The following is a 22,828-nucleotide window of genomic DNA, read 5'->3' as shown; positions in this document are numbered from 1 at the left end:
GCTGCCTTGACAGCAGCTAATGGGGATCCATAATAAACCCCAGGAAGAGTAGCTGCTGCCTTGACAGGAACTAATGGGGATCCATAATAAACCCCAGGAAGAGTAGCTGCTGCTTTGACAGCAGCTAATGGGGATCCATAATAAACCCCAGGAAGAGTAGCTGCTGCTTTGACAGCAGCTAATGGGGATCCATAATAAACCCCAGGATGAGTAGCTGCTGCTTTGGCATCAGCTAATGGGGATCCATAATAAACCCCAGGATGAGTAGCTGCTGCTTTGACAGCAGCTAATGGGGATCCATAATAAACCCCAGGAAGAGTAGCTGCTGCTTTGACAGCAGCTAATGGGGATCCATAATAAACCCCAGGAAGAGTAGCTGCTGCTTTGACAGCAGCTAATGGGGATCCATAATAAACCCCAGGAAGAGTAGCTGCTGCTTTGACAGCAGCTAATGGGGATCCATAATAAACCCCAGGAAGAGTAGCTGCTGCCTTGACAGCAGCTAATGGGGATCCATAATAAACCCAAGGAAGAGTAGCTGCTGCCTTGACAGCAGCTAATGGGGATCCATAATAAACCCCAGGAAGAGTAGCTGCTGCCTTGACAGCAGCTAATGGGGATCCATAATAAACCCCAGGAAGAGTAGCTGCTGCCTTGACAGCAGCTAATGGGGATCCATAATAAACCCCAGGAAGAGTAGCTGCTGCCTTGACAGCAGCTAATGGGGATCCATAATAAACCCCAGGAAGAGTAGCTGCTGCCTTGACAGCAGCTAATGGGGATCCATAATAAACCCCAGGAAGAGTAGCTGCTGCTTTGACAGCAGCTAATGGGGATCCATAATAAACCCCAGGAAGAGTAGCTGCTGCCTTGACAGCAGCTAATGGGGATCCATAATAAACCCCAGGAAGAGTAGCTGCTGCTTTGACAGCAGCTAATGGGGATCCATAATAAACCCCAGGAAGAGTAGCTGCTGCCTTGACAGCAGCTAATGGGGATCCATAATAAACCCCAGGAAGAGTAGCTGCTGCCTTGACAGCAGCTAATGGGGATCCATAATAAACCCCAGGAAGAGTAGCTGCTGCTTTGACAGCAGCTAATGGGGATCCATAATAAACCCCAGGAAGAGTAGCTGCTGCTTTGACAGCAGCTAATGGGGATCCATAATAAACCCCAGGAAGAGTAGCTGCTGCCTTGGCAGGGACCAATGGGGATCCATAATAAACCCCAGGAAGAGTAGCTGCTGCCTTGACAGCAGCTAATGGGGATCCATAATAAACCCCAGGAAGAGTAGCTGCTGCCTTGGCAGGGACCAATGGGGATCCATAATAAACCCCAGGAAGAGTAGCTGCTGCCTTGGCAGGGACCAATGGGGATCCATAATAAATATAAATAACAATTCAACGTTTAAATCCCAGGACAATTTATCTAGAAACAGCCAGCTAGCTAGCTAAATTACCATAAATATTTAATGCTTTTCGACCTGTCCCCAATTTGAATATCATTGGTTTAGAGTTTGTTTTGATATTTCAACCTGCGTGTCGTGATCGCGTTTGGTGTGGGGGGACAAAATCAATTAGCCCCCACACGTGGACTCACGCACGCGTCCGGTTCGGGGATGACGTTAGAAGAATGAATTGTCTTCCATTACAGCGTTGTGTTGCTAGGAGACAAGGCCAGCTCAGTGAGCTGCTGTGAGGGGAATAAACAGAGACGCCACTTCACCTTGCTACTCCAGTACTACTGCAAGTTCTGTTTGCTGAGAGGAGGAAGCACACACACACACAGCAGGGTAATTACTTAGTTTGTGCTCTGACAGCTGACACGGTGAGAACCATGATGAGAATACACAGCACAGCCAGTGGGCCTGATGGATTACTAGTCAATGTTGTAAATCCACACACACACACAAATCTGCCTTGAAGGGTGATTTTTACAGTATTATACCCAAGAATATACGTATTGGCCTTTATATTACATACACAATAGACTTATTTTACAGTCTAATACTACATAGCGCTTACATTCAATTTCCTCACTTAAATATAGCCCTTGTATGCCTCCAATCAGAATGATTCATCGAGCCATTAGTAGCCTCCACTTGTCCCCAGTGGAGAGAGGGCTGAGAGCTTCCTGGTGGTTGAAGTGGGACCGTCTATAAATCAGACGGATCCACCCCTCATTCCATTCCGAACAGTAAGTCTGCACTGATGGCAACGCATCGGGTGAAAACGACGCCATCTGTCGGAAGACAATGCATTGCTGAAGGGGGGAAAAAAATCCTATAATTGGTTTAGCAACTAGCCTATTTTCCAACATGGACGGTTATAAATATAGTCTTTTCCTGGACATCAAAAAAGGGGTTCCACAAGGCTCCATTTTAGGGCCTATTTTGTTCATTTTATAGAAAATAATATTTGCAAAGCAGAAGGCTTGGTAACTACAGTTTCAGCCAGCAGTTCGTGAGTTGATTCTCTTTCTGGTTTGTTCTAGTGCCTCAGTCTCCACTCAAGACTGAGACGGACAGACAGATCAGCTGGTTGGTTGTAGTAGAGGACAGACAGATCAGCTGGTTGGTTGTAGTAGAGGACAGACAGATCAGCTGGTTGGTTGTAGTAGAGGACAGACAGATCAGCTGGTTGGTTGTAGTAGAGGACAGACAGATCAGCTGGTTGGTTTGTAGTTTAGGACAGACAGATCAGCTGGTTGGTTGCAGTAGAGGACAGACAGATCAGCTGGTTGGTTGTAGTAGAGGACAGACAGATCAGCTGGTTGGTTGCAGTAGAGGACAGACAGATCAGCTGGTTGGTTGCAGTAGAGGACAGACAGATCAGCTGGTTGGTTGCAGTAGAGGACAGACAGATCAGCTGGTTGGTTGCAGTAGAGGACAGACAGATCAGCTGGTTGGTTGCAGTAGAGGACAGACAGATCAGCTGGTTGGTTGCAGTAGAGGACAGACAGATCAGCTGGTTAGTTGCAGTAGAGGACAGACAGATCAGCTGGTTGGTTGTAGTAGAGGACAGACAGATCAGCTGGTTGGTTGCAGTAGAGGACAGACAGATCAGCTGGTTGGTTGCAGTAGAGGACAGACAGATCAGCTGGTTGGTTGCAGTAGAGGACAGACAGATCAGCTGGTTGGTTGTAGTAGAGGACAGACAGATCAGCTGGTTGGTTGTAGTAGAGGACAGACAGATCAGCTGGTTGGTTGTAGTAGAGGACAGACAGATCAGCTGGTTGGTTGCAGTAGAGGACAGACAGATCAGCTGGTTGGTTGCAGTAGAGGACAGACAGATCAGCTGGTTGGTTGCAGTAGAGGACAGACAGATCAGCTGGTTGGTTGTAGTAGAGGACAGACAGATCAGCTGGTTGGTTGTAGTAGAGGACAGACAGATCAGCTGGTTGGTTGCCGTAGAGGACAGACAGATCAGCTGGTTGGTTGTAGTAGAGGACAGACAGATCAGCTGGTTGGTTGTAGTAGAGGACAGACAGATCAGCTGGTTGTTGTAGTAGAGGACAGACAGATCAGCTGGTTGGTTGCAGTAGAGGACAGACAGATCAGCTGGTTGGTTGCAGTAGAGGACAGACAGATCAGCTGGTTGGTTGCAGTAGAGGACAGACAGATCAGCTGGTTGGTTGTAGTAGAGGACAGACAGATCAGCTGGTTGGTTGCAGTAGAGGACAGACAGATCAGCTGGTTGGTTGTAGTAGAGGACAGACAGATCAGCTGGTTGGTTGTAGTAGAGGACAGACCGATCAGCTGGTTGGTTGTAGTAGAGGACAGACCGATCAGCTGGTTGGTTGTAGTAGAGGACAGACCGATCAGCTGGTTGGTTGTAGTAGAGGACAGACAGATCAGCTGGTTGGTTGTAGTAGAGGACAGACAGATCAGCTGGTTGGTTGTAGTAGAGGACAGACAGATCAGCTGGTTGGTTGTAGTAGAGGACAGACCGATCAGCTGGTTGGTTGCAGTAGAGGACAGACAGATCAGCTGGTTGGTTGTAGTAGAGGACAGACAGATCAGCTGGTTGGTTGCAGTAGAGGACAGACAGATCAGCTGGTTGGTTGTAGTAGAGGACAGACAGATCAGCTGGTTGGTTGCAGTAGAGGACAGACAGATCAGCTGGTTGGTTGCAGTAGAGGACAGACAGATCAGCTGGTTGGTTGTAGTAGAGGACAGACAGATCAGCTGGTTGGTTGCAGTAGAGGACAGACAGATCAGCTGGTTGGTTGTAGTAGAGGACAGACAGATCAGCTGGTTAGTTGCAGTAGAGGACAGACAGATCAGCTGGTTGGTTGTAGTAGAGGACAGAAACGACACGTTTACAGGTAGCCTAAATAGACAGCCAGGTCAGGAGTCAGTCCGGTCAAACACACAAGTGTTTCAGTCATAGACGTGTAATTTATGGACACTGAAAATAGAACCACCACAAAAACACAACAATCTCTGTCTGTTTCTGTACGCGTGCACACACACAAGCTGGATGAAACACTTTACATCAGCAATAGATAACCATCACAGAGCAGAGGCCATCTTCTACCTGCTCACCGATTGGCTTCAGTGTGCAGCACAGGACTCCCATTCCGACACACATCCACCAGGCTAAAACAACACTTCTCTCTCTCTACATCACTATTACTTTACACACAGGAGGAAGGGACAGAGCCGGGGGGAGGAGGAGGAAGGGACAGAGCCGGGGGGAGGAGGAGGAAGGGACAGAGCCGGGGGGAGGAGGAGGAAGGGACAGAGCCGGGGGGAGGAGGAGGAAGGGACAGAGCCGGGGGGAGGAGGAGGAAGGGACAGAGCCGGGGGGAGGAGGAGGAAGGGACAGAGCCGGGGGGAGGAGGTGGAAGGGACAGAGCCGGGGGGAGGAGGAGGAGGAAGGGACAGAGCCGGGGGGAGGAGGAGGAAGGGACAGAGCAATGGGGAGGAGGAGGAGGAAGGGACAGAGCAGTGGGGAGGAGGAGGAGGAAGGGACAGAGCAGTGGGGAGGAGGAGGAGGAAGGGACAGAGCCGGGGGGAAGAGGAGGAGGAAGGGACAGAGCAGTGGGGAGGAGGAGGAGGAAGGGACAGAGCAGTGGGGAGGAGGAGGAGGAAGGGACAGAGCCGGGGGGAGGAGGAGGAAGGGACAGAGCCGGGGGGAGGAGGAGGAAGGGACAGAGCCGGGGGGAGGAGGAGGAAGGGACAGAGCCGGGGGGAGGAGGAGGAAGGGACAGAGCCGGGGGGAGGAGGAGGAAGGGACAGAGCCGGGGGGAGGAGGTGGAAGGGACAGAGCCGGGGGGAGGAGGAGGAAGGGACAGAGCCGGGGGGAGGAGGAGGAAGGGACAGAGCAATGGGGAGGAGGAGGAGGAAGGGACAGAGCAGTGGGGAGGAGGAGGAGGAAGGGACAGAGCAGTGGGGAGGAGGAGGAGGAAGGGACAGAGCCGGGGGGAAGAGGAGGAGGAAGGGACAGAGCAGTGGGGAGGAGGAGGAGGAAGGGACAGAGCCGGGGGGAGGAGGAGGAAAGGACAGAGCCGGGAGGAGGAAGGGACAGAGCCGGGGGGAGGAAGGGACAGAGCCGGGGGGAGGAGGAGGAAGGGACAGAGCCGGGGGGAGGAGGAGGAGGAAGGGACAGAGCCGGGGGGAGGAGGAGGAGGAAGGGACAGAGCAGTGGGGAGGAGGAGGAGGAAGGGACAGAGCCGGGGGGAGGAGGAGGAGGAAGGGACAGAGCCGGGGGGAGGAGGAGGAGGAAGGGACAGAGCAGTGGGGAGGAGGAGGAGGAAGGGACAGAGCCGGGGGGGAGGAGGAGGAGGAAGGGACAGAGCAGTGGGGGAGGAGGAGGAAGGGACAGAGCCGGGGGGAGGAGGAGGAAGGGACAGAGCCGGGGGGAGGAGGAGGAAGGGACAGAGCCGGGGGAGGAGGAGGAAGGGACAGAGCCGGGGGGAGGAGGAGGAAGGGACAGAGCCGGGGGGAGGAGGAGGAAGGGACAGAGCCGGGGGGAGGAGGAGGAAGGGACAGAGCCGGGGGGAGGAGGAGGAAGGGACAGAGCAGTGGGGAGGAGGAGGAGGAAGGGACAGAGCCGGGGGGAGGAGGAAGGGACAGAGCCGGGGGGAGGAGGAGGAGGAAGGGACAGAGCCGGGGGGAGGAGGAGGAGGAGGAAGGGACAGAGCTGGGGGGAGGAGGAGGAGGAAGGGACAGAGCAGTGGGGAGGAGGAGGAAAAGGCACCAGTGTCAGCAGGCTAGCGTAGCTACAGTATCAGCAGGCTAGCGTAGCTACAGTATCAGCAGGCTAGCGTAGCTACAGTATCAGCAGGCTAGCGTAGCTACAGTATCAGCAGGCTAGCGTAGCTACAGTATCAGCAGGCTAGCGTAGCTACAGTGTCAGCAGGCTAGCGTAGCTACAGTGTCAGCAGGCTAGCGTAGGTACAGTATCAGCAGGCTAGCGTAGCTACAGTATCAGCAGGCTAGTGTAGCTACAGTATCAGCAGGCTAGTGTAGCTACAGTATCAGCAGGCTAGCGTAGCTACAGTATCAGCAGGCTAGCGTAGCTACAGTGTCTTCTTCAGAGCAGTGTGGTGTAGCCTGGTGAGGGGACAGCCAGCAACGTTGCTGTAGTCAGACGCCCTTCTCATTCATCTGTTAATTAGCGTTTCTGTTGCTTCATTTTGGAGCAAGGGGGAGAGAGACCGAGAGACAGGGGAGAGGAAAGAGAGAGTAGAGAGACAGGGTAAAGAGGAGAGGAAGAGAGCAGAGGTAGAGAGAGGAAAGAGAGAGTATAGAGACAGGGTAAAGAGGAGAGGGAGAGAGCAGAGGTAGAGAGAGGAAAGAGAGAGTAGAGAGACCGGGTAAAGAGGAGAGGGAGAGAGCAGAGGTAGAGAGAGGAAAGAGAGAGAGAAACAGAGAGAAACAGAGAGAAACAGGAATTTAGGAATAAAAGGTTGATTGATGGAGGAGAGATGAGGATTCTCTCCTCCCTCTTCATCCCTCCCCCTCTCTCTTCATCCCTCCCCCTCTCTCTTCATCCCTCCCCCTCTCTCGCTGCTTTATTAAGGGCAGATCCTGCTGATTAACAGTCACGCAGCAAACAGAAATTTCAATCTTTACAAGAAAACTGTTAGCCAGAACACAGAGGCTCTTTTCTTTTCAACAACAAACCTCCTTTGTTTTGCAGCGAGGCACTGGCAGAGCTAGATGTGCCCAGTTTGATTGTGTAGTGTTTAAAAAGGATTGTTCCAACTCAAAAAAGCACAAGAGGATTGTGTTGAAATTGTTTCTGTTAGTTAGAAATTGATATGATTAGAATTCCTTTGACATTTTGTTGAAATATATTTAGAATTATTTTTTTACTTATTGATTGCAACGAAATTGGCCATTTAAAATGTATTCCATTCATATAAATGTCAATAAATATAGTATCGAACATCCGATTTGGACCATAATTATTCCTAACAATGTAAGACATGAGGAATCCAATACAATTATTAAAAGCCAACCCTGACCCCCCCTACACCAACCCCAACAACCAGTATACAGTATCAGTCTAACTAGTAGTATGGAGCTGTGGCTTGGAGTATTGCTTCTCCATACTATGTAATGTATTCCCTGTGAATATGGTGATTTTTTTCTTCTCCTTGTTCAAAGAAATTAGCCATTGAAGTCAATTCCATTATTTACCATAAATTAGTGTTAAAGTACCAGGTTTTTCCCCACTAGATGCTGCTTTTCCTACTACCAATACCACATCAATACTCCCGAGCCGCAGCTCCATACTACTGGTCAGGCAGAGAACTGACACTGATTGTTGGGATGGGATTGGCATGGGGTGTGGAGGGTGTCAGTGGGCAGCTTTTGATCATTACATTTAATTCAATGAGTCTTATTCAATGGTAGGAATAAGTTTGGTTCAAATCAGATGTTGGGTAATATACTTATTGAATAATGTGAATCCTAAAATAAAAAAATAAAAAATGTATTTAACCAATTAAGAACAAATTATTATTTACAATGACAGGGACAGTGGGTTAACTGCCTTCAGGGGCAGAATGACAGATTTGACAGCTCGGGGATTCGATCCAGCAACCTTTCAGTTACTGGCCCAACGCTCTAACCGCCAGGCTACCTGCCTCTAACCGCCAGGCTACCTGCCTCTAACCGCCAGGCTACCTGCCTCTAACCGCCAGGCTACCTGCCTCTAACCGCCAGGCTACCTGCCTCTAACCGCCAGGCTACCTGCCTCTAACCGCCAGGCTACCTGCCTCTAACCGCCAGGCTACCTGCCTCTAACCGCCAGGCTACCTGCCTCTAACCACCAGGCTACCTGCCTCTAACCACCAGGCTACCTGCCTCTAACCACCAGGCTACCTGCCTCTAACCACTAGGCTACCTGCGAGAGACAGAGAGACAAACAGACAGACAGAGACACACAGACAGAGAGACACAGACAGAGAGACAGACAGGTTAAGTCTTTGTAAATGATTAGGAACAACTAAAGAAGCATTAGAGACAGACAGACAGGTTAAGTCTTTGTAAATGATTAGGAACAACTAAAGAAGCATTAGAGACAGACAGACAGAGACAGACAGAGACAGACAGAGACAGACAGAGACAGACAGAGACAGACAGAGACAGACAGAGACAGACAGAGACAGAGACAGACAGACAGGTTAAGCCTTTGTAAATGATTAGGAACAACTAAAGAAGCATTAGAGACAGACAGGTTAAGTCTTTGTAAATGATTAGGAACAACTAAAGAAGCATTAGAGACAGACAGAGACAGACAGAGAGACAGAGAGACAGAGACAGACAGGTTAAGTCTTTGTAAATGATTACACACAACTAAAGAAGCATTAGAAACACACAGACAGAGACAGACAGAGACAGACAGAGAGACAGACACAGAGAGACAGACACAGAGAGACAGACAGGTTAAGTCTTTGTAAATGATTACACACAACTAAAGAAGCATTAGAGACAGACAGAGACAGAGACAGAGACAGAGACAGAGACAGACAGGTTAAGTCTTTGTAAATGATTACACACAACTAAAGAAGCATTAGAAACACACAGACAGAGACAGACAGAGACAGACAGAGACAGACAGAGACAGACAGAGACAGACACAGAGAGACACAGAGAGACAGACAGAGAGACAGAGACAGACAGGTTAAGCCTTCGTAAATGATTACACACAACTAAAGAAGCATTAGAAACACACAGACAGGCATTTAAGCTCAGTCACACATAGCACTTCAAACCATTTCCTAGAGATCTCTGCCCCCGAGGTAACAGCAAGCATCATGGATGTCACGTCGGCTTTTCTAATTAAAAATTTTGATCGAACGCATTGTCTCTGTCCCTGTCCCAAATAGAACCCTATTTCGCTGTAAAGTGCACTACTTTTGACCTAAGCCGTGGGCAGAAGTAGTGCACTACATAGGGAATGGGGTTCCGTTTGGGACGCACACTCGGTCGCACCACAGAACAGATGGAATTAAATAGGGTTCTTTAATTTAAAGAACATATTAAAATATGGTTTCTCAGTGTAGACTTCATTGGTAAGAATTATACTAGGATAAATACAAATATCCCTCTTCTGGTTCAAACTAAAAATCACAGAGTACGCTAATAGACAACGGCCACGATGTAGATACACTACTAGTTACCGATTAATTCACACATCCACAGTGTGATAATGTTTTGTCGTATAAACAGTGGTCTGAGAGGCACCAGCTCAAACTGCATCGGATTCAACCAACTGCTTAAAGAGACGCTTTCATTTTCCTCAAATCAATAACTGTGTTGACTTGGACCGTCTTCTCTTCTGGCAGCATTATGTTTTCCATGAGCAGAGCAGCTAGTGGTTAGTGTGTGTATGTGTATGTGTGTGCGTGTGTGTGGAAAGCTAGCCCGGTGCTGGTGGTGACATTAAAGCTATATAACTAACAGCACTTAACCAAATCCCTGGTGGGATCAGTGAGAATGGTTGGCGAAAAGCATAATTAGTATGGCCCATATGGTTGCTAGCAGAGTGGAGAGGGGGAGGTCTCTGGTGTTCCCTACAGTCTGTTGTGAAGCAAAACACTAAACTGTTGCCATAACACCTGCTCTTACCATGACACACTGACCAGGTGAATCCAGGTGAAAGATATGATCCCTTATTGATGTCACCTGTTAAATCCACGTAGATGAAGTGGAGGAGACCGTTTAAAGAAGGATTTTTAAGCCTTGAGACAATTGAGACATGGATTGTGTACGTGTGCCCTTCAGAGGGTGAACGGGCAAGACAAAATATTGAAGTGTCTTTGAATAGTAGGAGGTGCCAGGTGCACCGGTTTGAGTGTCAACAACGTGCCATAATGTTTTGTAGACTCCGTGTAGAATTAGCCTACTGCATGCAGAAAACGACCTTGGTGGTTAGGAGCTACTGAATCATTCATAGAAATAGAATGACTAGATCAGGGAAAGCCCAATTAGCAGCCTGATTTCTATGGAGCTCGCTAGATTAGCCTGGTTAACCCAGACTGAATTCCTCTCTCACAAATTTACCAGGCTACAGCTACACAGGTTTAATAATAAAGCTGTGCTTTCTAAAACTAGTCACAAATGTAATGAATAGATTGTGGAAAGCCCAATACTAGCCCAATTCTATTTCTTTGGAGCTAGCTACATAGCCTCGATAGAGCCCAGCATACTGCATTCTCTTGGGAAAAAATGAATCGACTGGCGTATTAAAACCAATATCAGCTTGATCGTGATTTATATATGATAACCACAGGGATTTTAATGTGAAAGGGGACGGGGGCGTTTCTCCACTCGTTCTAGTGCTAGTCAACCCTATGTATTAGTCTGATTTATATATGATAACCACTGGGATTTTCTCCTCTCGTTCTAGTGCTAGTCAACCCTATGTATTAGTCTGATTTATATATGATAACCACTGGGATTTTCTCCTCTCGTTCTAGTGCTAGTCAACCCTATGTATTAGTCTGATTTATATATGATAACCACTGGGATTTTCTCCTCTCGTTCTAGTGCTAGTCAACCCTATGTATTAGTCTGGATCCTTGTCATTTGCTCAGCTTTATTCATGCAGGTATAAAACAGGGATTAAGAGACATATCTACATTACTAAAATGCTAAAACTTTATATCTAAAGAGAACATCACCGACTAATATAAACAGACCCTGGCCCAAACAGACCCTGGCCCAAACAGACCCTGGCCCAACAGACCCTGGCCCAAACAGACCCTGGCCCAAACAGACCCTGGCCCAAACAGACCCTGGCCCAAACAGACCCTGGCCCAAACAGACCCTGGCCCAAACAGACCCTGGCCCAAACAGACCCTGGCCCAAACAGACTCTGGCCCAAACAGACTCTGGCCTAAACGTTGCAGTGCTTTAAAAAAAGCGCACTCCATTTCATTCAGTGATAGGATAGTGATATGCCCAGCAATCTGTCGAGCCAACAGGTTTTCCCCTAGTCTGAGAGTGGAAGCGGTGTGATCCTCTTTACTGAGTCGAGTATTGCTGCCTGCACATCAACAGCTTGAGGAGACAGATGTATTACAAATGGATGCATTAGATAGCACTGCTGTGCTTCACCAACCACATTTACATCCAGTACCAGTCAAAAGTTTGGACAAACCGACTCATTCAAGGGTTTTATTTTATTTTTACTATTTTCTACATTGTACAATAATATTGAAGACATCAAAACTATTAAATAACACATATGGAATCATGTAGCAACCAAAAAAAGTGTAGCCATCCTTTGCCTTGATGACAGCTTTGCACACTCTTGGTTGCAAGTTCAAATCCCCGAGCTGACAAGGTACAAATCTGTCGTTCTGCCCCTGAACAGGCAGTTAACCCACTGTTCCTAGGCCGTCATTGAAAATACAAATTTGTTCTTAACGGACTTGCCTAGTTAAAGGGTAAAATTTAAAAAAATTCTCAACCAGCTTCACCTGGAATGCTTTTCTAACAGTTTTAAAGGAGTTCCCACATATGCTGAGCACTTGCTGGCTGCTTTCCTTTCACTCTACGGTCCAACTCATCCCAAACCATCTCAATTGGGTTGAGGTCAGGTGATTGTGGAGGCCAGGTCATCTGATGCAGCACTCCATCACTCTCCTTCTTGGTCAAATAGCCCTTACACAGCCTGGAGGTGTGTTGGGTCATTGTCCTGTTGAAAAACAAATGATAGTCCCACAAAGCCCAAACCAGATGTCGTATCGCTGCAGAATGCTGTGGTAGCCATGCTGATTAAGAGAGCCTTGAATTCTAAATAAATCACTGACAGTGTCACCAGCAAAGCACCCCCACACCTCCTCCATGGTTCATGGTGAGAACCACACATGCGGAGAACATCCATTCACCTACTCTGCGTCTCATAAAGACATGGCGGTTGGAACCAAAAATCTCAAATTTGGTCCCAAAGAACAGATTTCCACTGGTCTAATGTCCATTGCTCTTGTTTCTTGTCCCAAGCAAGTCTGTTCTTCTTGGTGTCCTTTAGTAGTGGTTTCAGCAATTGGACCATGAAGACCTGATTCACACAATCTCCTCTGAACAGTTGATGTTGAGATGTGTCTGTTACTTGAACTCTGTGAAGCAGAGTGAGAAGGTGTCCACACTCGACTGGTACTGTACATTGGAGGAGCCATTTACCAGAGACGAGGAAAAGCAATAGTGTGTGTCTGTGTGAGAGATCGGTGTGAGAGATTGGTGTGTGTGTGTGTGAGAGATTGGTGTGTGTGTGTGTGAGAGAGATTGGTATGTGTGTGTGTGTGTGTGTGTGTGTGTGTGTGTGTGTGTGTGTGTGAGAGATTGGTGTGTGTGTGTGTGAGAGATTGGTGTGTGTGTGAGAGATTGGTGTGTGTGTGTGTGTGTGAGAGATTGGTGTGTGTGAGAGATTGATGTGTGTGTGTGTGTGTGTGTGTGTGAGAGATTGGTGTGTGTGTGTGAGAGATTGGTGTGTGTGTGTGTGTGTGTGAGATTGGTGTGTGTGTGTGTGTGTGAGATTGGTGTGTGTGTGTGTGTGTGTGTGAGATTGGTGTGTGTGTGTGTGTGAGAGATTGGTGTGTGTGTGTGTGTGTGAGAGATTGGTGTGTGTGTGTGTGTGTGTGTGTGAGAGATTGGTGTGTGTGTGTGTGTGTGTGTGTGTGAGAGATTGGTGTGTGTGTGTGTGTGTGAGAGATTGGTGTGTGTGTGTGTGTGAGAGAGATTGGTGTGTGTGTGTGTGTGAGAGAGATTGGTGTGTGTGTGTGTGTGAGAGAGATTGGTGTGTGTGTGTGTGTGTGTGTGTGTGTGTGTGAGAGAGATTGGTGTGTGTGTGTGTGTGTGAGAGATTGGTGTGTGTGTGTGTGTGTGAGAGATTGGTGTGTGTGTGTGTGTGAGAGAGATTGGTGTGTGTGTGTGTGTGAGAGAGATTGGTGTGTGTGTGTGTGAGAGAGATTGGTGTGTGTGTGTGTGTGTGTGTGTGTGTGTGTGTGTGTGTGTGTGTGTGTGTGTGTGTGTGTGTGTGTGTGTGTGAGAGAGATTGGTGTGTGTGTGTGAGAGAGATTGGTGTGTGTGTGTGAGAGAGATTGGTGTGTGTGTGTGAGAGAGATTGGTGTGTGTGTGTGTGAGAGAGATTGGTGTGTGTGTGTGTGAGAGAGATTGGTGTGTGTGTGTGAGAGATTGGTGTGTGTGTGTGTGTGTGAGAGATTGGTGTGTGTGTATGTGTGTGTGTGTGTGTGAGATTGGTGTGTGTGTGTGTGTGTGTGTGTGTGAGAGAGATAGATGTGTGTGTGTGTGTGTGAGAGATTGGTGTGTGTGTGTGAGAGAGAGAGAAGAGAGAAGAGAAATCGGTGTGTGTGAGACATCTGTTTGTGTGTGTACGTGTGAGAGAGCGGTGTGTGTGTGAGAGAGCGAGAGCGAGATCGGTGTGTGTGAGAGAGATCGGTGTGTGTGAGAGAAATCGGTGTGTGTGAGTGTGAGAGAAATCGGTGTGTGTGAGTGTGAGAGAGATCGGTGAGTATGAGAGAAATCGGTGTGTGTGAGTGTGAGAGAAATCGGTGTGTGTGAGTGTGAGAGAAATCGGTGTGTGTGAGTGTGAGAGAAATCGGTGTGTGTGTGTGAGAGAGAAATCGGTGTGTGTGTGTGAGAGAGATCGGTGTGTGTGTGTGTGAGAGAGATCGGTGTGTGTGTGTGAGAGAGATCGGTGTGTGTGAGTGTGAGAGAGATCGGTGTGTGTGAGTGTGAGAGAGATCGGTGTGTGTGAGTGTGAGAGAGGTCGGTGTGTGTGAGAGAGGTCGGTGTGTGTGAGAGAGATCGGTGTGTGTGAGTGTGAGAGAGATCGGTGTGTGTGAGTGTGAGAGAGATCGGTGTGTGTGAGTGTGAGAGAGATCGGTGTGTGTGAGTGTGAGAGAGATCGGTGTGTGTGAGTGTGAGAGAGATCGGTGTGTGTGAGTGTGAGAGAGATCGGTGTGTGTGAGTGTGAGAGAGATCGGTGTGTGTGAGTGTGAGAGAAATCTGTGTGTGTGAGTGTGAGAGAAATCGGTGTGTGTGAGTGTGAGAGAAATCGGTGTGTGTGAGTGTGAGAGAGATCGGTGTGTGTGAGTGTGAGAGAGATCGGTGTGTGTGAGTGTGAGAGAGATCGGTGTGTGTGTCTGTGTGTCTGTCTGTGAGAGCTCGGCGTGTGTGTGTGTGTGTGTGTGAATAAGTCAATAATGACTTAACCTGACCTCCATTATCCACAGAGCTGCACACAGTATGTGGTCCTACTGGTACCCTATTCCCTATGTAGTGCACAAGGGCTCTGGTCGAAAGTAGTGCACGAGGGCTCTGGTCGAAAGTAGTGCACTATATTGGGAAGAGTTCAAAGAAATTCACTTCTCCCCCCCTCTTACACGGGTAATGAAAGAGCTGGCTATTACAAAGTCAAAGGCTTGACAGAGCGGTGTTTAACACAACACAATGCCTTTTACTCAGAGAATTACGCTGCTGGCAGGCAGTGGCACGAGTAGCAGCGAGGAGCGACAATGTTTTCTAGTAAAATAGTTGTTTTTCCTCTCATCATTCTAGTGTCCCAGACTATACTACAGTAGAGGGGAAGCCCTCATCATTCTAGTGTCCCAGACTACACTACAGTAGAGTAGAAGCCCTCATCATTCTAGTGTCCCAGACTACACTACAGTAGAGGGGAAGTCCTCCTCATCATTCTAGTGTCCCAGACTACACTACAGTAGAGGGGAAGTCCTCCTCATCATTCTAGTGTCCCAGACTACACTACAGTAGAGGGGAAGTCCTCCTCATCATTCTAGTGCCCCAGACTACACTACAGTATAGGGGAAGTCCTCCTCATCATTCTAGTGTCCCAGACTACACTACAGTAGAGGGGAAGCCCTCCTCATCATTCTAGTGTCCCAGACTACACTACAGTAGAGGGGAAGTCCTCCTCATCATTCTAGTGTCCCAGACTACATTAAAGTAGAGGGGAAGTCCTCCTCATCATTCTAGTGTCCCAGACTACACTACAGTAGAGGGGAAGTCCTCCTCATCATTCTAGTGTCCCAGACTACACTACAATAGAGGGGAAGTTCTCCTCATCATTCTAGTGTCCCAGACTACACTACAATAGAGGGGAAGTCCTCATCATTCTAGTGTCCCAGACTACACTACAATAGAGGGGAAGCCCTGATCATTCTAGTGTCCCAGACTACACTACAGTAGAGTAGAAGCCCTGATCATTCTAGTGTCCCAGACTACACTACAGTAGAGTAGAAGCCCTGATCATTCTAGTGTCCCAGACTACACTACAATAGAGGGGAAGCCCTGATCATTCTAGTGTCCCAGACTACACTACAATAGAGGGGAAGTCGTCCTCATCATTCTAGTGTCCCAGACTACACTACAATAGAGGGGAAGTCCTCCTCATCATTCTAGTGTCCCAGACTACACTACAATAGAGGGGAAGTCCTCCTCATCATTCTAGTGTCCCAGACTACACTACAATAGAGGGGAAGTCCTCCTCATCATTCTAGTGTCCCAGACTACACTACAATAGAGGGGAAGTCCTCCTCATCATTCTAGTGTCCCAGACTACACTACAATAGAGGGGAAGTCCTCCTCATCATTCTAGTGTCCCAGACTACACTACAATAGAGGGGAAGTCCTCCTCATCATTCTAGTGTCCCAGACTACACTACAATAGAGGGGAAGTCCTCCTCATCATTCTAGTGTCCCAGACTACACTACAATAGAGGGGAAGTCCTCCTCATCATTCTAGTGTCCCAGACTACACTACAATAGAGGGGAAGTCCTCCTCATCATTCTAGTGTCCCAGACTACACTACAATAGAGGGGAAGTCCTCCTCATCATTCTAGTGTCCCAGACTACACTACAGTAGAGGGTAGTATCTACTCACCCCATTAAAAATAGTAGGCTCTCTTACATAGGTCTGCAAATGTGATGATGCACAGAATGCTTCATTATAAAGGTGCATTGTTACAGTGGAAATCAGGTTCTCCAAACGTATGGACTGCCTCTGATCCCATTCCTTTATCACGGTCAACAACACATATTGTACAGTAACAATAGGCATATAATGGAATGAAATCAATCAACAGTCCCCGGGGCCTATGATTTGTTATTCCAGGCCCTGCAGGCGGTGAATTCTAAGACACCAGTGTTCATTGTGCTGAGTGTGTTAACTGCACCACTAGTGCCTAGTGTCACGCTGTGTCATTGCATGTGGCAATCTCCGTTTTTTTTTAAATCAGCTCTGGTACAAAACAGCGGTTCCTCTCGCCTGGCTGTGCTCACCAATCCTCCGGGTTCAACTCTTCTTTTGACTCAAGAGGCAAAACGGCACATTGAATGGAAAAAAACACCCGTTTACTGAGAGATTTGTTGATCAAACAAAACAATAGCCCAAATTCCTGATAACTGTCAGCATAGCATACATTGGGATTTAGGCATGTAGCCTTTCAGATACCAACTAGTTATTACAGTAATGCACTAGCCCACATTGGTAGACTGATCGGTATCACTGCAAAAAACAAGCTAGGAAAAACCCTGGAAAAGATAAGAAGATCCTTAGTGGGCTTTCTGGGAGAGAAAAATAGCCAAACAGATTCCATCATCTTGTACCACACGCCAAACACAACCTCTTTGTTGGTAAAGAGGTTCCTGAATTGTTAACATGGGTAGAATAGTGCTGATAGTATCTGATAGCCATAGTAGTGCAACACAACAGCGGTGCTTTGTCAAACAAAGACGAGATAGGATGATCCATCTAGAGCCAGCATGCCTCGCCTCGCCTCGTCTGTGATCTCATGTTATGAGAGGTGAAGGGTAGCTGACAGGCTACAGATTATGTATTCACCATGTCAGTGCTGTCTGGCTGGAGTAGAAAAATGAGAGAGAGAGAATGTCTGTGTGTCTCACTTTCTTGGTCTCATTCCTGCCAGTGTGCCGCGGCCTGTGTGTCAGCCCAATATCTTAAAACACCACATGAGAAGCACTGCAACAGCCAATTACTCTGGTTGTTGGCACTCGACACAGGAAAAACATATTTTGAGGAGAACAATGAGAAAGACAGACAGAGGAAACAGACAGACAGACAGACAGACAGAGGAAACAGACAGACAGAGACAGAGGAAACAGACAGACAGACAGACAGAGGAAACAGACAGAGGAAACAGACAGACAGACAGACAGACAGACAGAGGAAACAGACAGAGGAAACAGACAGACAGACAGACAGACAGAGGAAACAGACAGACAAAACAGACAGAGGAAACAGACAGACAGACGAAACAGACAGAGGAAACAGACAGACAGACGAAACAGACAGACAGACGAAACAGACAGACAGACGAAACAGACAGACAGAGGAAACAGACAGACAGAGGAAACAGACAGACAGAGGAAACAGACAGACAGAGGAAACAGACAGACAGAGGAAACAGACAGACAGAGGAAACAGACAGACAGAGGAAACAGACAGAGGAAACAGACAGAGGAAACAGACAGAGGAAACAGACAGAGGAAACAGACAGAGGAAACAGACAGACAGATAGAGAGAGAGAGAGAAGCCTGCTTGAATTGTTGTGAGAGCATCACATGCTGCCTGCCTGCCTGTCAGTAAGGGCTGACAGATGGTTCTTTTTAATGAATGTTCAGCACATGAATGGCCCCATCAAGAGCACTTTGAGGGAACACTGAACATTCTCTGGACAAAGGAACATTGTCCTACAAGGTAACAATGTTACCAGGCAGATAACAATGAAATAGATATCAAAACACTAGACACAGAGGGCGAAAAAAAAAGGAAACAAAAATAGATTATTAAGACAGATCAGACCCGTCCTTAAAATATCAAGTGCAGTCTTGTGTGTAGAGGTAGTCCCTCTGAAGCACAGATAGTGTATGACTGGTGATAGAAGCTGGCCATGGCACAGCTCACGGATAATAAATAAGCCATCTAAGAAACCTAGCACTGAAATTTTATGCAGGCGATCCTCTGATGCATTAACTAGGGCTGGGAATTACCAGGAACCTCACGATACGATATTATCACGATACGTAGGTGCCGATACGATATGCAACGTTCCAAACATAATGCTCACCGTGTGTCTTTTGCAGAGAGAGGAGAGAGAGAGCCATGAGGACACACATTTTAATTAGTCATGGAAATAAAGAGCCCCAAAAAAATAATTTACTGCCTATTTAAAAAGATGGAGAACATGCTATAAAGGGAAAAAATACTGGAGTACAGCAAACTAGCGCAGAAATAATATCCTGTTAAGTAACTGTATCCCCCCCCCCCCCCACACACACACACACACACACACACACACACACACACACCCAATCACTAACCTGTATCATCTTACTTCATTACGTTACAACGACAACGTTTCAATGGAGAAATAGCCCACTAATCAAATGGAACCTGAATGTAACATGAAGGACTTTTTATAACCAGTTGTCAAAGTACAGGGATTCCTCAAATCACAAAGAAGAAAACGAAGTAGAAATGTAAAAAAAAAAAGTTAATAAAAGGACTCCTTCAATTTCAAAACATACCACCACAGTTATTATTATTATTATTATTATTATTATTATTGGATATTATTATTATATTATTATTATTGGATATTATTATTATTGAATATTATTATTATTATATTATTATTATTGGATATTATTATTATTATTGGATATTATTATTATTGAATATTATTATTATTATATTATTATTATTATTGGATATTATTATTATTGAATATTATTATTATTATATTATTATTATTGGATATTATTATTATTATTATTATTGAATATTATTATTATTGGATATTATTATTATTATTATTATTGAATATTATTATTATTGGATATTATTATTATTATTATTGGATATTATTATTATTATTATTATTGAATATTATTATTATTGGATATTATTATTATTATTATTATTGGATATTATTATTATTATTATTATTTAATATTATTATTATTGGATATTATTATTATTATTATTGGATATTATTATTATTATTATTATTGAATATTATTATTATTGGATATTATTATTATTGGATATTATTATTATTATTAATTATTATTATTATTATTATTAATTATTATTGGATATTATTATTATTATTATTGGATATTAGGCGTTATACCGTTTATACGGTATACTGGGGTAATTCATGGATCCAGCTATGTATTTGGTTTGCTACCTCATTGGCTGGACACCGGGGATCCAGCTATGTATTTGGTTTGCTACCTCATTGGCTGGACACCAGCATCAAGCTTCTTGATTACAGCCAAGACATTCAATCCCCTCCCGGATCAATATCCCCGTTGCCAAAATTGTTTTGTGTGTTGATTTTTTATTTATTTGAATTAGCGCCCCCTTGTGTGCACTTTCGGCAATACAGTATACCATGGTATGGTACAGAAACGGTATGAAAATCTGGATACATGCCCAACTCTAGAGGATATATGATGACCTCTTTCACTGCAACTCTCTAACTCACTGTAGACTAGGTGCTGAGGAGATGTTTCTGAAGAGAGATCTAGGCAAAGAACACACACACACACTGCCTGGCTGCATACGAATGCAACATATAAACACTGACTGAATCCCCCCCCCCCCCCCCATCCATCCATCCATCCTGCCTATTGACAAATAAACCAACAAAGATGTGCCACAGCAGCACAGTGGAGACTTAGGCAACCAGGCACTCACAAGGGATCCTTACATCACTCAGTCAGTCTGACACACACTTCATAGGAAAAGACTTCCAGATGTACACTGCACATCATTCCCTACTCTCCCAGCTGCCATTCCCTGCTTAAATCAAACCTTAAACATTTCCAAATGACTCTCTTGGGTGAATGTAAAGTGTTCTTCTCTCCAGACATTGACACTCGTCAGATAACTCCCTATTCTGTCAGCAGCCATCCAAGCTAACCCAAGAAAATGCCTTGTGCAACGGTAGACAGTACATCGTATGCCTATTTGATGTGTGTGTGTGTGTGTATGTGTGTTCTACTGAACAGAATGGTCCCAGACAGTACCCCATTATCATTCACTGCTTGTGGTGAAATCTCCATCAGTCTTATATGCTATGGCAACTGAGTAGCAGTGGTTTCACAATCACTGTACTCTGAGAGCACTGGGAGACAGTGCTAAAATAAATTGGCAGGCAAATCAATACAGTGTCCTCAGTATGACAGTATGAAGATCCAATACTCAGGTTGTAAAAACTCATAGTACAGTAGAGTAACAGACATCCAGTTGCAAAAAAAGTTACTTTGATCCATATGTTGAGAACAGTAAGCTACACATATGCAGAACAGCTTGAAAATGTATTTATTTTTTTACCTTCATTTAACCAGGTAGGCAAGTTGAGAACCAGTTCTCATTTACAATTGCGACCTGGCCGCAATCAAACCCATAACAATGATACTTAACTTGCCAAATTATAGCAACATACAGGACAAACATCAAAGAATTTAAAAACAACAGGTTGAGTTTGAATTATTCTTTTGACAACACTGCTGCTGTTCAGGAAATAATAAGTTGTAATTTATTAACGCATTGTTTGCGCAACAAATATGTATTTGCTAACTAGTAAGCTAGTTAGATACCAACTCTTATCCTGAAGCATCTATTGTATTTAAATGATGGCTCAGTATCTGAATTCACAGATTTCACGAACAGTTTGCAAGCGAAAGAGACTTGTCTAGAAGCTAAAACCAAGCCATCTCCTTGACAGTCCTTAACAATATCATTGTTAGCTAGCAAATTAGCCGAGTTATTCAAAGTGCAAACAACTAACGTTAATTATCCGAAGTTAGCGAGCTTACCTTACAAATTTGGTCAACTAGTCAAACAAAACCTTTCAAATGTTGCTAGCAAGTTGCTTTGAATGACTAACTTGTTTGCTAACATTAACATCATGTTTCTGGGTAGCTAGTTAGCTAACTATGTTAGTTAGCATAACTAGCTTGCTTGTTAGCTAACAACTGGCAGGTGCAGCATATGGTTAGCTAGCTAGCTACCAGCAGTTGCTAACGTTAGCCTGTCTCTGGTGGAGTTGAATTTGCAACGTTAGCTAACTGTACTGACTAGGTTAGAGATAACATTTGTGATTGAGGTAACGTTAGCTAATCGTCAGTGTGACAATAGCATGGGATCATCCGATAATCTCAAGGCAATCATTGCCTTTGATTGATGGCTAGCTAACGTTATGTTCACTAGCAAACTGTTAGCAAACTGTCGACTTGATTAAACAGTTCGTTGTCATCGTCACCAACGACACCCCAATCCAGCTAATACGTGATAAAAGCTAAAAAATATATAAAAAAAAAAAATTGGCTAACTAGCTAAGGTACCTTATTTTTATGACATTACGCCCTTTTTTATTATTCATGGCCATCAAAAGCAGGAGTATAATTTAGATAGCCACAGCTATTGCAACACTTACCCTTGAAGAGCTTGTTCTACATCTGTGATTTGTTTGAGATGTGACTGCAACAACAACAAGTAACAATAATTCAAGCAGCTAGCTAGCTAGCCAAGTGCTGCTGCTGCTAATACAGGAGTAGCTAGCCTAGCTAGCGAGCCACTGTGGGATGTTTTTAATTAAAAACGAAACTGACCACGTTTGATATTAATTCGGTCATAAAATTATGTCGTAGGGAGTAATCGGTGTCGGGGTATTTTCTCTTCAGTTGGCTAAAGAGGCACAGTGTGTGAGAGTACAACTAGCAGAAGGAACCGGTATCTTTGAGAGGTGTACTAAGCGTGACACCTTCTCTTCTTCATTTTCGGATGTGGAGATACTTATTCCATCTACTGGTAAATTACTGCCACCTACTGTAGAAGAAATTAGAAACTCCAATAACGTGACCCCCCGAGTTTTTCACGGGTCCACCCGATCCCAAATAACAGAGACCTGACCCGGGACCTGTCATCTGGTCTCCGGTCTATGTAATTACAGCTGATAGACCCAAATGGACCCGAACACGGCTCTGCATAAGATATTTATTCTATGCTAAGTAAGGTAGCAACATTTATTGACTAGCCAAGATATAAAACCTATTCATTAACCAAAAGAGCAACTTGGCTGATAAAAAATATTTATTTGTCACAGTGTATTTTATCTTTATTTAACTAGGCAAGTCAGTTAAGAACATACTCTTATGTTCAATGATGTCTAGGAACAGTGGGTTAACAGCTTTGTTCAGGGGCAGAACAACTGAACTTTTGCTATTCTTTTTTTTTTCTTTCTACCCTGTCAGCTCAGGGATTTGATCTTGCAACCTTTCAGTAACAAGTC

General features: G+C 45.5%; 1 protein-coding gene across 1 annotated transcript in view; it reads right to left on the bottom strand.

Moving 5' to 3' along the window:
• Positions 1–22,330, bottom strand: part of LOC109883993 (arginine-glutamic acid dipeptide repeats protein-like) — a 195,699-nt gene extending 173,369 nt beyond the window's left edge. The window contains exon 1 of the mRNA XM_031794801.1: positions 21,974–22,330. The gene's annotated coding sequence lies outside the window, so the exon portion shown is untranslated. The remainder of the gene's footprint in view (positions 1–21,973) is intronic.
• Between the last annotated feature and the right edge of the window lie 498 nt (positions 22,331–22,828).

The sequence above is a fragment of the Oncorhynchus kisutch genome, linkage group LG17 (genome assembly GCF_002021735.2).
Source record: "Oncorhynchus kisutch isolate 150728-3 linkage group LG17, Okis_V2, whole genome shotgun sequence".
NCBI classification, from domain to species: Eukaryota; Metazoa; Chordata; class Actinopteri; order Salmoniformes; family Salmonidae; genus Oncorhynchus; species Oncorhynchus kisutch.
Note: the sequence above shows the minus strand (reverse complement) of the source record. Positions and strands in the feature narration are given on the sequence as shown.